At 46.7% G+C, this 21,504-nt stretch overlaps 1 protein-coding gene across 1 annotated transcript in view; it reads left to right on the forward strand.

Moving 5' to 3' along the window:
• LOC119453077 (kinesin-like protein KIF19) overlaps positions 1 to 21,504 on the forward strand; it is a 161,737-nt gene that overhangs the window by 18,438 nt on the left and 121,795 nt on the right. The window lies entirely within an intron of this gene.

Here is a 21,504-nt window from a genome sequence, read left to right on the forward strand (position 1 = left end):
TCATAATTATGAAATGTGATATGTATTCTTTCGGCAGGTTCTGATCGCGCAGGTAGTTGTGATGCATTAGTTGCAGCGTTCGTTCGATACGTTGCCTCGATCAGACACACGACGTAGATGTATGCAGTCTTGATCTCGTCACTTAAGTGTTCTTTAGTCTAAAGTCCTTTTAGAACTGTGAGTGGTTCCGGCACGTACCTTCCATATATTAACTCGAATGGCGAGAAGACATGACTTGCTTGAGCCACCCCTCTGTACGCAAACAGGAGTGGCGCGAGGAAATGGTCCCAAGCCTTAGGCTGTTCATGACACAACTGGAGTAGCACTAGTATGAGTGGGCCATTAAGGCGTTGAACCGTTCCTCTGCGCATGGGATGGTATGGCGTAGAACTCCCGTGTTGTATTGCGAGGAAACAAATAACTGCTGTCTTCATGGTAGAAGTGAAACAGGATGCTTCGTCGGGGGGGAGGGGGGGGCATAGAACCTCTTCGGGAAAGCCAATCCGAGAAAACTTTTCCACCAATCCTTCGGCTATTGAGGTTGCGTCAATGGAACGTAGAACGTAGAACGTGGAACAGCCTCCGGGTATCTTGTGGAAATATCCACCAGCATCAGTATATACCTGTTTCCTTTAGATGGGACAGGAGACATTGGGCCAATAATGTCGACGGCCACGTACTCGCTCGAATGGCATGTCTATCAGTGACATGCGTCTCAATGGTGCTATGCCAAGTCTTCCTTTAGGAAAGGTCTGTTGGCAAACATCGCAGGAACGTATGTATTGGCGGACTTCTTACACTCCGGGCCAATAAAAAGATGCAAGGACTTGGTTCATTGCCTATTGGTGCCCTGGTTACCTGACATTGTTTTCGTGTGCCAGAGACAGCACCTGGGCTAGCAGACACTTCGGTACCACGGCTTGCTGCACTGGTTTACCCGGACAAAGCACATGAGTCCTATACAAGACGACTTTGTCGTAAAAGAATGTCTGAGTTTTGTTTTTCCCCCAGACATCGCATTCGTTACTTTTCGTCTACACCCATGTAGAGATGTAGAGATGCCAGAAACACTTGAGCACATATTTTCCTCATGCCCAGCGTACGCGCGAGAATGGCAGAGCCTCATTTCTACTATTCAGCGAGTGACTCCAATGTCGGACGAGATTGTCTTAGGTCCTTGGCCTGACGCCAACAGCGCCGCTGTGGTCATCGAAGCGACTATAGCCTTCCTTCACGCCACTGGACTCGATGCACGACTCTAGTATGACCTCAACGTGATGGACATGTATATAAGCAACAGCGCCGCTGTGGTCATCGAAGCGACTATAGCCTTCCTTCACGCCACTGGACTCGATGCACGACTCTAGTATGACCTCAACGTGATGGACATGTATATACGCACCTCCTTATCTCATCATCATCATTCAAGCCTCTTTTTATCCCCCCCTCCCCCTTCCACAGTGTAGAGTAGCAGGCCAGAGCAAACTAACGCTCAAGCCGACCTCTCTGCCTTTCTTCAAATAAACCTCTCTCTCTCCCCTTTCCTTGTTCAACACAAAAAGTAGGTTTCGACACTTGCAAGGAGTCGCTCGAGACGTACTTTAGGGTCTCTGAGAGAAGAGAAACACAACCCAACCTAAGATAACCGCGAAGTTGTGCTTCGCATAATATATATATATATATATATATATATATATATATATATATATAATATGAGAAGCATAACTTCGCGGTTGTCTTAGGTTGATTTACCCAACAGTTCCGGTCGGTGGACCGACCTTTCTCAAGGGACCTAAGATGTGTTAACCTAAGATAACCGCGAACTTGGGCTTCTTGTCTTCCTAACTACGCTTCGCCCATTGAAAAATCTAGTTACGATATATATATATATATATATACCGTAGAGTAATTATTTCAAAAATAATTTGTCGATTTTTATTAATTAGTTGATTGTGTGTTTTGATTTCTCGTGCAAGTAATGTGCGTCTCTCTGAGTAGTCGAGTTCAAGGATTAGAATTATGTTTCTGCAACAGGCTATCTTTAAAAAATTCCATAAAACTTAAAAGTGATCACCCTGTATATAGACTGGCCAGGTCACATAGGCAATCCATGGACTCGGAATCACATATACGATCGCATGAGTGCCTGAAACCCTAAGGACTAATTACCCATTTCAACCAACTAGTGTCGAGATTACCTTTATGGATTATGTACGGCAAAAAGAAAGAAAGTTCAATCGACAAGCAACGTAGTTTGCGAAACGCCAAAGTCGTTCTGCGCTCGGACAGAACCTGTTGTATACGGTACCGTTTTTCAGCTTCAGTTACGGCTTTGTTTTGTTCGCCATTGCTATCGATTAACCGGCCACTCTAAAAGCTAAACTGCTCACCGTTTCCGCAGTTAATGACCAACATCAGCTACCTCGCCTGAACAGAAATGAAAGAACGCGATATACACACCATCAAAGTACGCAGAAAAAAAAAAAAAGCAAGAAATGGACGGGAGCCGACCTCCACGACGATCGCTTAAGTGCTTTTGAAAAGCAGGCCACCAAGGCAAGGGCAAGGCACGCTAACGGAACGTTTGCGTCGAAAGGATCAACCGAGTACGAGGGAAGTGGCGGGGGAGGGGGGGGGGGGGGGGGGTGTACGTATACTGGGAAAGTAATATGCCTAAAGGCTGCGCTACTATATAAGCGTACGCTTGCCCGGTCTTTGTTGACGACGACGACGACGACGACGATGCAGGGATACTCTCAAGGCGACCGCGTCGTGCGCACGAGAAACAAAAGCCCGGGGCACAAACTTGACGCGGCAGGGAAAGTGCTTCTATAATGGGCGCTGCAAAACAAAGAAATGTGCAGTGCTGGGGAAGATAGGTCTGTCAGCAGCTGATCGTACTCCAGTCTTTCGTAAACGTATATACCAAGAAGACCTGCTGACTTAGGCCTACACACCACCGTATAAACTGCTCTGTATCCCTCTATATAGATTTCGTCTAAAGCACCTATGCTGCAGATTATGCACGGATAAAACGTGATGACAGAGAGCTCAAACTTTGTAATTGCTGTCTCGGATTAGGGAATATGGACCCTATAAGATATTGAAAGTAATTTGGCCTCTTTCGCCAACTTTTGTAGCTCTTTGAGACACACATGTTGACGCGCGTGGGCGGAGGGACGCTTGACGCTGTGGTAGGGCCCTCGGGACGAACAGCCCTCCTGTTATCCCGCCACCCTCTCCCACTGTGGCGGCTATGAGAGAGGAGGATGACAGTCGCCTTCCCCGCCGACAACCCGCATGAGAAATTGGGTTCTATGTATAAGCACCCATACTAGCGCCACAGATGTGCTGATTGACGACTCTGGTCTGTACAGAATTACCTAATGAAACAGCATTCACTACGTGAATATCCTCACCGCCGCAGTGTTAACGCCGTCAAGCGCATCATTTCTTTAGTAAAGTGAGTAGCATTGTAGAAGTGTTCGGCTTATTCGCTCGATGGTTCCCTCGATGTTCGAGTCATCCTCGATGGTTCCCGTGCAATCACTTTTTTGGCCTGTCTTATGATTTTATTTGTCAATGCAAAGCCTAAGACATCCGTGTTCAGCCATTATGTATATGGAAACCACCCACTTACTCTTCATAGACTACTCTGTCCGTGTGTACATCTGATTCATTCCCACACAGCCTATAGACATGCCCTGAAGACTTTATGCATACTGCGACAATCTGTTGACTCTTATTAGACATCCAGAGTATTTTGACTCCATTTCGATGATACTGATTCATGTTTGACAAATATGCTTGTCTAACTACTGAAATAACTATACAGTCGACTCCCGTTAACTGGTCCCTTGCGGGACCGCAACTGTTGGTAGATATCGCAAACGGCGGCGAAATTATTCGGTTCAAATCGATTTTATGGCCGTCATCAATAGATTACATAAACAGAGTATTAAAATAAATAAACATATCATTGTCGGTCAGTGGCCCATAGAACTCAAAACTATCTTTGGCGGTGACAAAATCATCAAAGGAGACATCACCCTGCGAGGGCGCGGTGCAAGTCGTCTTCATCATACAGGGCAGGTTACTGCCGTCACTGTTGTCACTTTGGGAACCAGCAGCACCATCTGCTGAATTTCTTGTATTTTCAAGCGCTTCAAGCGTTTCAAGTGGAGGGTCGAAATAACCGAAGCGGCAGGCTTTCGCGCTCGAACTAAACGAGCTTTTCTCCAAGAGCAATGTGGTTTTTCCCACCGGGTTTTGTTCTAGTGCGTTTGAATTTATCAAAGCGTTGACTTAACCGAGATCGAATTAACGGGAGTTTACTGTATAACTGAAATAACTAGTAGAAGTGAAACAGTCTGTTGATGACATACAGACAGCTTTAGACTACTTCGCCTTCATACGAAACATTTCTTTATCCGTATGGCATAGACGACGTGTGCAATTTTCGCAACTATAGGCTGAGACGACCAGCTGACACTATACAAACGTCTTTTCGTAAACGTTCTATCTACCTGCATATAATATCCGTCTATGCAAAGCCTACTCAAGTCCTGTCCACGTCTGTACGCTTGCTTGAGACATCTTTATAAGGAAGGAAAGAGTGGAGAAGGAAAGGCAGGCAGGTTAACCAGTTCAGCACAACCAGGTTTGCTACCCTACACAATACATCTTTATAAAGTTCCACATGTGCCTTATAGACTAGGCATAGCCCATTGAAATTTGCCTCTAGATAAATTTTTCTCATTAAAAATTGCGGGAAGATTACCGAAAGTGCTTCAACAAGACCTCGGGAAGTGAAGCTGACTTTGAAAAGTGGCATTCTGTTGAGACGTTTACATATGCAATTTTTTCTTACGGAAGTCGTCAGGCAGCCAGACTAGTTTTGTATCATTTTAATAAGAGCTGCACGCGATCATATTTTAATATTAAGCTGACAAACCGGAACATTCGAGCGATATACACACTTCTGTGCAATCTCCAAGGAATCGAAATTGCCTAGGAAGAATTACAGGCTTGACCCTTACAGGCTTACAGTATTGACCCTTTTCGCGGCGATCCCGTGGGCGCTGCCATGTTTGATCACGTGGTGACGCGTCCATTGCTTGCCTCAACTGCCTCCGCTGCCTCCGTGTTTACAATGGAAGTGTATGACCCCGGTGAGGCGTAGCAAACCTCTGTTTCGGGTGATATCGTAGGCGGTGACTGGGTGGACGACACGAAGCTTTGGTTGCAGCTTCAGAGAATATGCAAAAGCGCTTTCAGAGCGGATTATGCTATGTCCAAAAGGCGCGAGCAGCGTATATGGTGGTTGCTCTAAAAGCGGGGCTGAATATGTATGCGAAGCTATCCAAACTTTCCGCTCATGAATTGAATCAGGATTATGGTGTTTTGGTGTTTTGGTCTCTGTTCTTTATTTGGCAAATATTTGGAAGCAGCCGCTTGTCACGTTTCTGACTCAGTAAGGTTCCTCGGTGCGGTCGCTATCTTATCCTTTTCTTCCTAATCGCTCGTGGGTGTGCTTAGTTCCGTTAGAATTGTTCTTGCTGCGCACAAGGCTTGAAACGTAGCTAGCTGTTCTCGGCATTGCAATACCTAGTAACATATGCGTATTATTGCTAGTAACTCGCTTACTCTTGTGGACCGTCACGAAATATTCAGCTTCGACCATTCGTGCACTATCGGTGTTGTACTGTCACTATATAGTGCGCATATATTCAAGTGTGCGCCCATTCACTTATTCTTCACACGTTGGCGAAAGAGTGGATGTAAGTTTCCGTACCGGTTGGGGTAGACGTGTGTAGATACTGTGCGCGAAACGTACTATGACAGGAAGCGGCGCTACTCCCTTTATCATTGTTTAACGAGCGGTACTCACTCTTGCCGACGTACCGGGGCTGAAGTCCTTTCTTTGAAGGTTAGCGATACAACGCTGACGGATGAGCAAATTTGTGTACCCTCGAGGAAAGCCGTACATCTCGAAGTGCCGGAAACATGTACGGACAGCTGAAGCAGTGGTCCGTGCGAACTTGGCCTCACATATTCATTACATTCCTTAACATGCCAGTCACTATTTTTGTAGCCACACGTCTTCAATCCACATGATTCAATCCAGCATGATTGGAGCACAGTGCGTTAGCGAAAACTCAGTTGCATGTCCGACAGCTGATCGCACAGAAGCAAGGTAGAAGCCGTAATGGTTTCGTATTCGTGTGCGGTCGCTGAGGAGACGTATGGCGCGCCGCCGTAAGCGCCATCTCGTTTCTCTAGAACAAACTGCTCCGCGAAAAGGGTCAGTACTCATAATTCGAGAGTGAGATTTTCTTAAGTTCAGCTAACTAATGAGCTGGTTATGTAATCGTGTGTTAAGCTAATTTGAGCTAACGTTATCAAGTGTATGTTAAGTTTGTCTGTCTCTCTATCATCAATTATCAATTTATGATATATCGAGATGTCTATCTACCTTTCCGTCTGCCAGTCTTGCAATCTATTTATCTTTAATTTTGAGGTGGGTCTCACATTCCCTGTCCGTCGCTATATTTCCTTTTGTCCAAACATCTATCTGCTGAAATGATACCTATAGTTTCCACAGTCCTGCACCCTTTCGCAGAAACGCAAATGGACCATCGCGGTTTCTTCACCTCTCCTCCTCTAGCGCGTTCAGACACCGAGGCTTTTCTTCTATATACAGCGCATTTTGCTCTAAGCAGCCACTATATGCTTATGCGGGGCCCGCTTTGTCGGACCCGGATAGATTTCCTAATCGTCCGGTGGCACGCACACTGTTGGTCGATATGCGTCGCGAAGGAGAAAAACGAAAGAGAACCGCTTTTTGTATTGCCCAGCTTGAAGACAAAGCCAAGTGGAAACGTGCTGCTGGCCAAGGACGTCTGAGGTGACCAGATGAAACGTAAACGTTCGCAGCGCGTGAGGTGATATAAGGGGGCTATCAGTTTTGGTTGTCTGTTGTCTACTTCTAAAACATGTCTCCATACGTTTGACACGCACAACCGGACAAAAAAAATGAGGTCGCACGACCATGCTCTATTGAAATACCCATGGCCCAAAACTCCCGTATCCAGTAATCCTATATGAAACAAATATCATATAGTTTATATGAAAAACGGGTTTTCGTATGGGCTCCTATTATTTAATATCGGAGTTAAGGAGAATACGGTTTCTTTTTTCAGTAGGGAGAACACGTTAGGTGATCAATATTTCTTGAATGAGGGAATTGCGTTAGCCTGTAGCCAACGCTTCGGAAGACTTGTTTTTTCGTAGAGATCTGACGTCGATAAGTCCTCATGGCCCTGATGGCTACAAATCGTCTTTTCTGAACGTGTATTCTAGGCTGACGCGTTACTTGGTCAGTCCCAATGCTGATCACGCAAACGCTTATAGGAACGCACTCTTCATTTCGATGCACTTGGGATGAAATTGCTCTTGCATCACAGGACTTAAGTGCTACGCGTAAGCCTCACTACACACGTAGCACAATATTTAGCTCCACGTTACTTTAGTGGCGAGTTATTCGTCTTCCGAAAAAAAAATACGTAAATACATTGTTTTATACCGTAGTCATACACTACACTTTCTTTTGAGGCCTACAGTCAACTCGTTATCACCCATAAGGACCGAGTCATGACCTGATATCAATTCAACAGCAAATCATACTAACAGTCAAGCAATATAAATACCTGGGTGTATACATAAACGATGGTAAGACTTACTCAAACACCCGCCGAGATAATCTGAGAATGAAGGGGAAGCGGAATCCACCAATAATGAAACAGAGAATACTTCGTAGCCACAATAGAAGTGAGATAGCACGAGGAACTTGTAAATAAGTAATGGTCACACGCTAACGTTCGCAAATGGCATTCTGTGCTTAAAATCAGTGATCTTGTCGGGGTTGGAGATTAACCGGAAGGCGGTGGGGTGACTGGCTTTGGGGGCCCACGATAAAACTACGAATGAGGCCGTGCAAAAGGGAATGGGCGTAAAGAAATGCGAACTGTCCATGTGTAACCGATCCCGCAAACTCGGAACGTTTCACCGGAGCAATGGTCAGTCGCCACATACACAGCTTCACTGGTCATCCACCTTCTCAGAGTGGAATGGAACTGAATTTTTGGAGGGTTAATGAAGCGCGGAGTAAAATTAGTTTTGAGAAAAGACTCAGCAACGTGGCTGAAAATAAATGGGTGGCGAAACGGCACCAATATCCATGCCTCATGGGCACGGAATGGAGGCAGTGGTCAAGAAAGCTGGCAACCAACTACAGGGTAATTGAAAGTACAGTGCGACAACAGAGTCATCAAATAGAAAGTGAGAGGAACAGATGATAAATTTGATGTAAAGAATGGAAACAAGAAGACCACGGAGATTTACATATACGTCAAGAATGAAATAGGATGCAAACTTTGTGCAATCACATAAAGGATAGCGCCTTATTTGAGGCCGGAGCTAGTTGCCTCAGGACAAAAAACATAGCGGAGTAAATATTCGCAACAGAACGAGGCGTGTGTTTGCTGAAGCAAATTCTGGAAGTGATTCCAGCATGCAATCCAAGATGTTCACCCAGCAACACCTGTATGGAACGTCTACCTTCCAGAAGCGCTGCGATTTGAAGCGAATGGAAGCATTAACTGGACAGCAGTCGAGCAAAGCAAGAGACGTTTCGAGTATTGGTGGGAAAAAAGCCGGACAGCGATTGATGGGGGGAACCGACAGAACCGCAGTCATTCATTACAGGCATATATATGGGTAGTTGTAGAATACGGAGGTTTTAATGGAGAGAACAGACCAAGGAGAGATGGGCACAATTCTAGACTGCTATTGGAATGTGCTTTATTACGAAATAAAGCATGCAGACAGAAAAGAGTGAGGGTCATGGCTTCTGTTGAAACGAGTGGAAACGAGAGCGTTTGGAGAGAAAGGTGACTTCGCGCTTCGCTTGTGAGCTCCACGCACCGCAGTACGACAGCAAAACTTGGCTGAGATGTTCACAGTAGCGTATCCTACCCGCGGACTATGTTATTTCACCAAGCCCGAGGGGTGGCTCAGGGCCCCTTTAAGCAATGGCTCAAACCTCCCGTAGACGCGGCCTCCCCATTGCGAGGACAGAAGAGAAGTGAAATTCTATGCTGGAATGATGAGCGGCAACGCAGCCAGCTGTGGAAGAAGACGACGCTCGAGGCCAATGCTGATGACGATAGTTTTCTGTGGACAGGCGACTAACAGACACTTTTATTGCGATAGCAATTATATGGACACTTCAACCGGATTTCTGCCGTCGGCGTCGCCGTCGCCGTCGCCGTGAGGTTCCGTATAGATAAAATCTTCGCCGCGCGCCGTATGCCTGAGCGGAAGCGTGCGGGGACGCGCGCTATCACGGAGAGCGAACGCACTCAATCTCCCACGCGCAAGCAAGGAAGCGGAAGGCCAGCGCCGGAGGGAGCGGGGCGGGGGGGGGGGGCACTTCTACTCTGCCAACAACCACGCTCGTCGCTCGCCCGCACAGTCTCTTATCTCTCCCACGCGCAAGCAAGGAAGCGGGAAGCCAGCCCCGGAGGGAGCGGGGGGGGGAGCTGGGCAGAGGAGCGGTTGTTGGCAGACTTCCTACTTTCTTGTTTTCACGTGGGAGATTGAACAAGTTCCCCCTTGCGCCTCGGTTGCAAGATAGGCCTTTGGTGCCGGACCGCAGCGTCGCCCGCCTCCCTCCCTATCCCTCCACTCGGCTCATACCCCGAGCCTTTATCGCGCGACGGTCGCGTGCATTCGCCGCTGCAGTTCGCTCTCCGTTGAAGCGATAGACCGCACGTCCCCCGCTTCGCTTCCGCTCGGGCATAGGGCGTGCGGCGACGATTTTATCTTACGGAACCTCACGGCGACGGCGACGCCGAAAGCAGAAATCGGTTGAAGTGTCCATATAATTGCTATCGCAATAAAAGTGCGTTCAGCAGAAGTCTGCAGTTCATTGGCAGTCAAGCACGTGATTGCGCTCCCTTTCTATTCAATGTTGTTTGCACTGCGCGCTCACACACAACGCTCCGCTTGTTCATTCAGTTAGTAATAGTCGGGCCACATTTTCCAACGCACGCTACGCATGCAATGCTGCCCGGGTCGGCAGTGCAGCGCTACAGGTGTGTCCCTTCGCACGCGCTGCCCACGGGAAGCGCTTCTCATCAACACCACCGTTTCACACGCGCCTTCTCGTGGTCATCGAGTCTCTCTTCATGTCGGTCTACTTACGCCGCAGCACACCTGCTTACTTAATCAGCTCATGTTTACTACAATTCATATTGCTACCAAAGCCGCTCACCTTACTTCGTATGACATTGCTGTGTTGCTGTCGCATTCATTGCTTCGCCCTTAGGGCGAAATTGTGACATTTTTTTTTCGTTTCGCCTAGCCATATAAAGCTTCGCTTTAAAGGAGTTTGTGACTGCAAAACTTTTTGACTTCTCTACCGGAGGCTGATGATCGATGCCAGCCCGCTTCTCAACAGGGGATGTTCAATACGCGGCGGTGATGCTTTGTTTCCGGCACCCGAGATCACTTCGGCCCCCTGCAATAGGCGAAAGCATGGCCTCGGAGATTTGTTTTCCTTACTCGGCGGTAACCGACGAAGGCTGCGATATCGTCATCAGCTATTGAACCGCAAAGAGCAATGCTGTAAAACACAATGAACTTTCTCAATAAATTAATGCAAACTAAAACAAGGTCTATGTTGAATCCATGATTTCAACCATGGCAGAATGCTTGGATCACCACTGTGACTTCGTCCAGTAATCTTAGTGTGAAACTGTATGGACTAAGTATTGTCTCCAAGATACTTAGCGCGCGATTTATTCTCACGACCAAAGCGTCGGATCTCGAAGGCAATTGGTTTAAGCAACAGCTCGCCTCAGCGACCAGTAGACGTCGCGTTTCGCGACTCACTTAGCTGAATCTGAGACGTCGATAAACGGACCGTTTCTGTCGCGTATACCCTGCTCCACCATAAATGATGTGCGTGGCACTGCTAAGCGGGCAGTGACCGAGAACCAAATATTCAAGGCAATGTTTAGAAAGCAACAGGTCACTGGGCCCAGGATCATTCGATCGGGTTCTTTGTCCGAACGATCTGACGTCAGATGAGAAGGGTAGTCGCACTTGCTCGGTCTAAGTCTTTCATACGTCGTTCAGATGATTAATGTACGCATATAGTCAAATTGATCGAGTGATTGAGAGAATGACTGATTCTGTTACGGACCCTTCGACTCACCAGTTGATGTTCTGAATGACCGATCAATAGTTTCTTTGTTTAATCGACTGGTAGCTTTGGTGGCTCACTGGGTATGGCGTACTGTGGAACTGGGGGCCATGGCTTTGGTTTTCACTCGCAGGATCTGCATTCCGACTGCGATGGAATTAAAAAAAAGCGTTCGTTTGGTGGCCTGCCCAATTGCGTCGTAAATATCATGAGGCAGCAAGAAAATCATCAGAAGCGCTCCGTCTACCGTGTGTCCCTCGTGGCCAAGCTGTGGCTTTGAAACGCAAAACCTCATATAGAATATAATTCAAATGACTGATTGACTAGGAGATTTATTGAGTGATTCATTGATTCATCGACTCAAAGCAAGTAATTAACACCTGCGGAATGATGAGGCCATGTCTTTCGCTGCCCCCGGTGGATCTAAGCACACAAGTAAAGACAATTGAAGATAGGAAGCTCAGTTGGCACAACCAGATTCCTTTAGTATAGGGCTGGAAGAACTAAACTTGACTATTTACTCCGTTAAACAAACTTTTGAGTTACAGAAAAGAGGTTGACTGTCGTGTTCGGTGAAAGAAATATTTAACTCGGTGCTGCGGCTATGATTAGTAGCGCGCTGACACCGAACAAGCTTCGAGCAATGCCCGCAATGAAAAAGAAAACTTGATAACAAGTATAAATCAAAAAGAGACCCAGACCACGAACAAAAGTGCTAAGAACAAGAATGACGACCGAACAAAATGAAGAATCGAGAAGAGCTAGAAATAAAGAAGAAAAAAAGAAGAAAGAAAAACAAGCGCTGACCCCGCCCCGACCAATCAGCTTATACCAGCTCCAGACAGAAAGGGTACGGACAGAACACCCGCGGCCATCGTGATCGATTTATTAATATGCAGCGGGAGGACGTCAAAGTAGCGGCACGGTTTCTTTCTTCTTTCTTTCTTTCTTTCTTTCTTTCTTTCTTTCTTTCTTGCTTTCGCAGATACGCACTGTTCCCTTTAGGTTGTCGTCTTGCTCGGTTAGCACTGGGTGTAACCACACATGCGCAGGGAGCAAGTTTGGGGCACACAACGACGGAGTATAAAAGAGGCCTGCGCTAAGCCTAACAACGAGAAAATCGTCGAAAGTAATGGCCAGGCTTTGTCGAAACCTTAGCGTGGACAGGGACTTGCGCCTGCTTCATGTCGAGAGTGCGAAGGCCGACCGATATCTCTGGGTAATCACGTGACATGAACAAAAAAGTAGGACATCATGGACAGCCCGAAAAAGTTTGCAGTGGTTTTCGGCGATGATCACTGAACGAGGACGCATAGGGACCACATGCGCCTTCCAACTTAGAAGCGTTTCGTCAAGCCTACGTGCCTCCGCCCTTTACCCCTCCCAACTCTTTGTTTTTTTCTTTCGTTTCTTTTCCGCTTGTCCCGACTGCTCCACCCAATGTTGAAATCAGCTCATTACGTGTAGCGATTTTCTTAATCAGTGGCCGCCCAGCTGTGACGCCATAGAAACTTGGGCAAGAAGTTGTTCTTCAATCATACAGGTTTCGCAACGACATTAACGAGTCACGAGTATGCAGACAATGCCACTGGAGCACCACTACGCCAGAAACGCTGACTGGCATACGAAACTCTATTCGTAGCGAAGACGGTTTGTGAGTATTCACAGATAATAACGATAGAGCGATTGTTAGTGTAAAAACTGAGGGAAACATTCATACATTGCGACATTCCGAAGAATCAACGAGAAAAGGTCAAGAAGCCCCACCACACGTGGGCGGAGTTGAAGATTAAGAACCCCATACCAATCGAAGGTCATAATGCAACTATGCATTTTCTGCCGAACCAACGTGAATACCGGAGTAACGGCTGAGGAATGTGAATGACGAAACTTCCCATGCTCCGACAACTACAACCTACGGACGCGTACGTTTGTATCGTGGCCACTCCTTGTTATGGATGAAATATGCTTTGTATAAATTCTCGTGAAATGATATCGTTACATTTATACAGAACAATTACCATGCGAAACCTGAAAGAGAGTGACAAGGGATAAGGAAAAAGCAGGGAGGTTAACCAGGCTACTGCGATTACATTACTTCTTTCCGCTATTGCGTATTTTCACGTCATCTTGGCCTTATGTTTTAGTCGGCGAAACAAAGCACGGACTATGTTGGACTTTGTATCGTTGCTGCTAAACTCCATGTGAATGTTTAGTTTACTTATATTTTGCTTACTTATACTTACTATATAGTTTACTTATATTATGCGGCTGCAATACCGCCAGTGCTTTGTGAGGTCTATCGAGAGAGCTTTTACTGGGGGCTCCTAGGCTATCATGTATTGATATGATGGCGAAATAAATGAACTGAATTGAATTGAAAAGGCTGAGCCCGGTAGGCGACCCTCCACCGGGGTAGGTAGACTGAAAGACTAGACGGAGAGAAACACTTTACACGTATACCCGCGCAATGAAGTGTTAATCGCTCGGAACGCGGACACGTACTTAAAATACTACAGCGGGCTGTGAGATACGAAAAGTTGATTCCGCTTAAGTTGTTCCTACGGGATACTGGAGAGAAAAGTAGGTTGAGCTGGAATTATCAAATTGAGTTTCTAGAACACACACACACAAAAAGTCACTCTTACCATGAGAGGACGCTTCATATAAGATACATCGTTGACGTCTGAGGGTGCGCAGGTATATACATCTGAAGTGTTTATTCTGAAATAAAGTAGTTGCGAGTGCAGGGAGTGTCCGGCATTCTTGTGTCTTGTCGGGGTCAGTGCACTGCTTTACCAACACGGTATGATTTATAAGATGTAGAAGGTGCAAGAAACCTTCGCAGGTATACGAGTATATAAATCTGAGCTACTCATACGAGGGGGACTCCAAAATGAACGGGATTCGCTCTTTTCGTAAATCGTCATATTTCTTCACCCGTTCCCAAACTTTAAACATATTCATAGCACTCTCCCGGAAAAGCGGTCGACTTGTCCCACCGCTTTATTAATTTTCCAACACTCTTTGAGCCACTTATGCAAACCGATGCTCGATCAATACTTCCGGCGTTCCCTTATTGGCTTAAAACGCTTTCCTTTTAAGGTCTCGTTGCACGTTTGAAGGTCGCAAGCGGTAACGTACGGGTAAATATTCTTCGTTGTCTGCCTACAGCCATTTCTGCGCTCAGTAGAGAGAGACGTACGAGACTTACGTGCGATAGTACGGGAGAATTACGTGCTAGGTCCACCAACCACCTGGTAGCGGTGTTTTGCAGACACGATTGACACCGCGTGATCTTAGCGCCGCGCCAGTTTGTTTGCAATGCCTAAACCTGGTGACAGACCCTTTAGCCCACAGGGTTTCGTAACACTTCTCTAAACACATCTTTAAAGTGTGGATCATAAGCCCGTAACTTCCTGGGACACTGCGCTGAAACCATAGCTACTATAGCACGCCGGTAAAAGTGCTCCAAGTAAAGGGAGTACGCGCACATTACTACCTACACTCTCTCAGAACCTTAGAATATAGTGCAATCTCTACTCACCTTGTACCTGCCCTGCGTACCTCGGCGCTCCAAAACATAGTTGTTGAAGGAGGCCGAATAAGCACGCCACCATCATGAAGACGCACAAATTTGCAACCGCGATCGGCTTGCGCATAATACAAATGGTCTTTTGAATTCAGCAGTGGAATATTTTCCACTGCGTTATTATGGCGCTTTACACTGGGCGAACAGGAGCAGTCAGAAGCGTCCCCAATGTGCTCTCTCAAGAGGAGGTGCCTTCCAAAGGGCGAACAGGAACAGGGGCGCTGCGATCTAGTGGCAGAGCCGGAGCACTCCAGAGCAGTTCGAGCTGCTCCCGCACGAAAAGCGGAGTGCAAAGGTAAATCACGTGATGCAAGCGCGCCATATACTTTTAGTTTGCTTTGGTTGTGTTTCCGTCGTTTTGGATCAGCGTACGGCAGCAATGGCGGCTGAGAAGCAAAGTTGGTGTGATAATCACCGCGGGAAAGCAAACAATCTGGTCACGTGATATACATTCGCCCTTGCATCCGCTCTCGATGAGCGTGAAACATTTCAGCGGGAGCAAGGAGCCACGCTCAACGTTACTAGATTTACTACTAACGTTGGTGGCACACCCGCAGCGCTACTGATCTGCCTCTCTCTGCTCTTTGCCTCCGCTCCTGTTCTGAATCTGACAACGGAATATGCCGTTGGATTGTCGACAACCACAGAACAACGGAGTACGCAAGTGATGTTGCGGTAGACTTTCTACGCGGCGAATGAATGGCTGCCATATGCCGCCGTCTGCGCTTCGAACATTGCACAACTAGTACTTTATACATTCCCTATATTCCGCGTTTCTATTCAGCGTTCGGGATCTGCATGTATGTCTCGTTGTTGCATTTAGAGTCGAGTGCGGGAGCTCACCGCATCGCGGCGATCCCGAGTACAAATTCTACCTTCAAGGAATTTGCAAAAAAGTCCTAGTGCAAGTGTAGATGTTACGAGTGCGATATTTACCTTTTCATTCCCTCTCAACGTCCTCCGTTCAGAAGGAACGGGTAGGCGCCGACGGCGGTGCCCGTCGTATACGGCGTTACGTCACCTGTCTTTAATGCTGTGTTTCTTCTTTCAGCGGAAATTGACGAGCGCTTTTGGCAACCAAAACTTCCTGGTCACTGTTACTACGGTACCGCTGGTATCAATTCTTTGTTGGTACCATATTTTTCCTGCGCTGCAGTGTATAAGATAGCTGCGTGTGATTCTGTTTTCTTGTACCGAGTGGCATGAGTGGCACATTTACTTTCGCACTTATCCATAGCGCAACTCGAACTAAACGTCGTCGTCATGTACGCTCGCACGAGTACGTCTGCAGCGCGTACATCGGCTTCGCGTTGGATCCCACACTCTGGACTCAAGTTGAAAGGATTCCTAACGTAACGAACCGTGATAGCGACACACCTTCGAAAGTGTGCTACTCGGGAAGCACAATACCTGTTCCTGACAGATATGGGCGCTCGGGTTGGCTCGCTTCGTCACGCACCTGGAGCTTAACTTCAAGTAATTTAGGCTTAGTGCACGGCATCGAGCGTTGGGACGCAGTTAGCGAAAGACAGCTCGGCCGTTGTGACGCAGTTAGGCGTTTACTGAAGCTCGGGCTAGCTCGCTTCGTCGTGCGCCTGGAGCTGCGTCACCCACTGAGTGCAATCACAACACGCGGTTGTCCGAAAGCCTCGGCGAAAAGAGGGCTCGTCGCGGCAACCCGCGGAGGCGATGGTATCTACGCTGCGCAGTCGACGCAGCTACGTGGGTCTGTAGTGGCGGCTATAAATGGAGTGTGTATAGCAAGTACAGTGCGTCCGCCATGCATACAACATGGCTGGAGGGCATGCTCGGCGCTACCTATGCTCCAGCGGGGTCTTGCTACGTGGTGAAGACCGGCTTTGTCCAGCACCAGCTTGACGGACGGATTGTAGCCACATACAACGTGCAGAATTTGAAGCGCTATCAATAGCTCAATACAAAGCCAAAGCCTGCCAAGGCGTCTGACCAGGAACAGCCGGGAGTGAACGCACGCTGGCAAGCGTATACATGCGGCCTGGGCTTAAGTATGGCGTCGTTCGAGGGCCAGTTAAGCGTGCAAAACTAATCGAAATTAGCCAGACCCGGCGGCTACGAGATCGATAATCATTGTGGCCAAAGTTGCATTCCCAGGAATGTGAGCGATAGGCGGCTTTTTCCGGAAGTGTGTAATCCTTATCGACATTTGAAACGCAGATTTTCGCTTAATTCAGACTGTTTCGTTCGCTATATATAAATTATTATGCAGAGTAACAGTAGGAAGAAGCGCACCGATTCAAACACCCTTCTTGATTGATGTGAGCTGTCGGCCAATAGCAACCACCTATGGGACGGAATCTGCTAAATAATGAAATATGATAGTGTCTGGCAAGAAAGTGTTTGCGAAGAAAGTAACTTCGTGCTCCACTTGTGAACTCCACGCACCTGCAGATAAATGAGGCTGTTTACTAGTGTGTGCTGACTTTTTTTCGCGCTATCACTAACAATAGTTATAGAGGCATACAAAGCGACCGGCGAAGCCTTATGATAAATGCTTTTATTTGTAGAAATGGGGAACAATAATAAAATATTTTAGTAAAACAACACTATTTGCCAAGATGACTTTGAGAGTTATGTTAGCTGATGTGTAAAGCGGTATGAGTTATCCAACTTGGATTCAGTAATATTTTATCCTGTTTTAATGAAGTCATTGCACCACAGAGAAAGAAATTCAACAAGAACAGACACTCGACAAAAACTGGCAACAGGAAATACGCCATGCTAGCATTCACGTCAGCCGTTAATTGACGCGAGCATCGAAAAAGAAGAATGTGAAATGAAGTTACCAGCCAATGTTTCATTTTAACAGCGAAGCTGTTCTAGCTAACCGTAAAACGTGGCGCCTGCCACCGAAAAACCCAGCCGAGCTATGACGTCACTGCGTTGCCAAGCAACCACCTCACGGAGCGGCGTGTGCCTCGCCTCCTCTCCGTGCCGTGCACACGTTGACTTGACATGGGACGTTAAGGAGAGGGAAGGAGGGCATGCGCGCGGCGCGTGAAATGCTCTGGAGAGGGAAAGAGAAAAAGACAGCGAGATAGAGAGAGAAGGAAATTGTAGCAGCACCAACGAGGCAACGCGCAGAACTGCTGCCGACGCCGCCCGCGTTTCCCGCGTTCGCGCCGGGGAAACACGGGCGGCGTTGGCAGCAGCTCGGCTGCAGCTCGGAGACACTGCGCGCAACCGGTTTCCGCCGCCGCGCCGAGATCTGCGCATGCGCCGTGACAGCGCTCAATCAGTAGAAGCCATGGGACGCCCAAAGATAGTTCGTATTCCCGAAGAAGAGGGCCCGCGTCGCGGTAACTTCCAGAATATGCTGAGGATTACATTGTAATGCGTAGCCTAGCCCAAAAGCTAGGACTAGATTTTGGGCGGAGCGTTGCGCCTCCAGTGCAAGCTACGTACGCTAATGAAAAAAAATTCTTTACCGCTAAAACTAAAAAGCTTTGCGCATAAATGAACTTATGCTTCGAGACTTATTCTTCTTGGGTTACCTAACGACTAGCCTATGACACGCCAGATGTATGCGTCATGCGCCGGAGACGGCACCGAAGCGAGCGAGGCTGGCTGCGCATGTGAGCGTCCGACCATTCGGCGTCCCGTGTGACTTTTTTTTTTTCTTTATGTAGCTCTGGTCTCTTGGGCTATGGGCACATGGCGCAATTTTCTTGACAGGCATTCCTTGTGAATAGCAAGTTTTAAACTATGCAGTTTCCATATAAATTTGTAGGAACGGAAATAATTGATTTGCGCGGCATTTATTTGACCAACTTTAATTAACTTTCTCGCATTTTGAACTGAATGCTCAGCTCCAACGACTACTGAAACCAGGCCTTATATTTCGGGCTTTCGGTTTATTGACTAAGACTTGCTAAAATCGCAAAATTTAAAACAATGGGGTCTTTATTTTACAACACGTTCATATTAAACTACACATAGCACATTTCTATTTGCTCTAGCCGTTGGGGTGTCCAAAGCGAACACGTAGGATGTGCTTCTACGCTGCTCTATTTTCATTGTTTCGTGCAATACGTTTTCCAATTGTGACGAACTCATGCAGACAATGTAATAATTTCACTTAAACTGTTAACCACTACAGCTTATTTATCCGCGTTAGACACTCTCATAGTGTGTAACGTTTAATAGTTTACAGAATTGCAATGTCTGTTTCAATATTTTTTTGTGTGTGTGCAATTAAGAGGCTGCATCTTTCTGCTTTACTTGTTTTAACATTTATCCACTCCAACAATTTTTTGGCGAAAGTGCGAGGCTCTATACACCAAACCTTTGTTCCTGCGTCCTAAATTTAAGTTTGATTTTCTCTCTGAAATGCAAGACATACGTATCAGTTTACCGGCTGTCTAATTTCTCACTTTCACATGTATTTGAAGACGGAGTGAAGAGTTTACTATCAGCTGAGCCTTGTCACGAAAAGCTTAAGCTTATTTGCTCTTAAGAAACCCTTAAACATACGGTTTACATTACTCAGCAACAGCACTGAAACAGCTTTTGTTTTCTAGCATTACGGCACCGCCAACTCAGAGTAAAATAGACGGTGGCCCTGAAACCTCGCGACGAGACGGCGTGAAAGCGTGAGATGTACGCCATACGTACACTAGAATTATCCCCGAAGTGAGCAGAATGTATGCTAGTAATACAGCTGAAATTCGCCGATTACAAGCCACAAATACGCTAGAAATACGTGGAAGATGCTGTGCGTAAAGTGCCCTGGATGTACGTGGGAAGTACGCCATAAATACGCCCGAAATACGTGGCATGTGGGTCGGAAATACGCCTGCATGTGCTATACGTAAGTCGATGACGTGCTAAAAGTACGTCTAATATTCGCACCATGTGGTTGTCACTTCATTTTCATCACTACCAGGGATTCTCGCACGGCGCAAAAAAAAAAAAAAAAAACGACCAATTTCGGTCATCCACCTTCGCATCGAAGGCCGAAATCTAGGACAGCAGTGCGGTAAAGAAGCAAAGAACTAAAAAAAAAAAAAAAAAAAAAAAAAAAAAAAAAAAAAAAAAAAAAAACCACAAGAAAAAAGTAAAAACAACAAGAAAAGGGAAAAAAGAACTGAAGCAGATTAAACATAAGTATGATAGACATGGGCGCAACCAGGGCAGCCTCCAAATGCGCGACAAGCGATCAAGCCCACGCCCTAGTCAATCAGCTGATTTGAGACAGATTGGCGCGATTAGCATAACCCCTCTCACACCTAGCTGTAGCAGACCGTCCCCAATCCACTTGCTTGGCTTCAGTTCCACTCCCCCCCCCCCCCCCCGGTCTCTCTTTTTTTCTTTCATTCCCAATAGCAAAAAAAAAAAAAAAAAAAATATTGTGGTCGTGACGGTTGGGTTGAATGAACGATGAGCTCTCGACGCTATGTAGTAGGCTCAGATTGGTTGACACCGCATGAGCTGAACACTGCATGTCACTGGATAAAAAAAAGAGGCGGGGGAAAAGAAATGAATTGTGACGAACAACGACAATATTCAAAGCGCGGTTGCTAATTTGAATGCGGGTCATTGCTTGTGCCAACAGAAGCGCCTCTTGCTGAACCGTGACTGGAATTTTTGTACTCGGTGGTAGTTTTGGGGGACAGCGGTCGCCGAGGCTGCGCCCGTAAGCATACAAAAAGAGAAAAGGGAAAGAAAGGAATAAGAGAGAAAAAAGAAAGAAAGAAGGAAATGATACAATAATGCAGCCGAAAGAGAAAACAGGAAAAGGAGGAGCGTGTTTCCTCAAGACACCGAAATTATAATACCAAATAAACGGACCAACGATCTTGCGGCGCGTCGTAAGAAAAAACTCATCACTTATGCTGGGAACGTGGGATCATGACAACATTTTGCCTTGAGGATAAGAGTTTGCGTTGACAACACCCAAAACATCTTTCCAGACTCGCACTCCTATAATCAACGAGCGTTAACTCATGGCAGGGCGTTTTGATCGAGCAGCAGCGCCTATGGTATACCTTCGTTTGCGCTTCTTCATCCACGCCGTCCGAGTGACCACTGCAGGGACTGACTGTAAGACGAACGTTTGAATGTGTGTGTATGTGTGGGTGCGTGCGTTAGCCAAACGATCTCAACCTTGCCATTTCACCACTTCTTAGCGTCATGGCGATGAAAACGATGCTGAGCGATGGTGAGGGTATTCGCGAGACACACTTAGTGCCGCGAATACCCGCAAAGTACCTCGAGTGGCCAGTCACGCGGCAATTTCGCGTGTATTCGTGGGCGTCTTTCACGCTCGGAAGAACACTTTTACGTAGCACGTATTGGGCAACAGAAAGCTGTATCGGGAGTTTTTCATGGTGCTCTACAATTCTATCATTGACGCATTTCATCTAACTATAATATTTGAGAAGTTGATTAATTAATTGAAACTAATTGTGTAATTAGGCGGAATGACAAAAAATAATCTGAGTATCTCTATGCGACGGCAAACAAAATTACTTTGATTCTGTCCAGTTACGTGGCATTTGCATATTTTTTAAGTTTGACTCACGTTGCGTGGGACACCCAGCATAATACTGTCACGTGAATGAGAATTTTCCCTTTTCTGAAGGTACTATGCTTTCGGAAGTGGAAG

This window comes from Dermacentor silvarum, chromosome 5 (genome assembly GCF_013339745.2).
Source record: "Dermacentor silvarum isolate Dsil-2018 chromosome 5, BIME_Dsil_1.4, whole genome shotgun sequence".
In the NCBI taxonomy this organism is placed as follows: Eukaryota; Metazoa; Arthropoda; class Arachnida; order Ixodida; family Ixodidae; genus Dermacentor; species Dermacentor silvarum.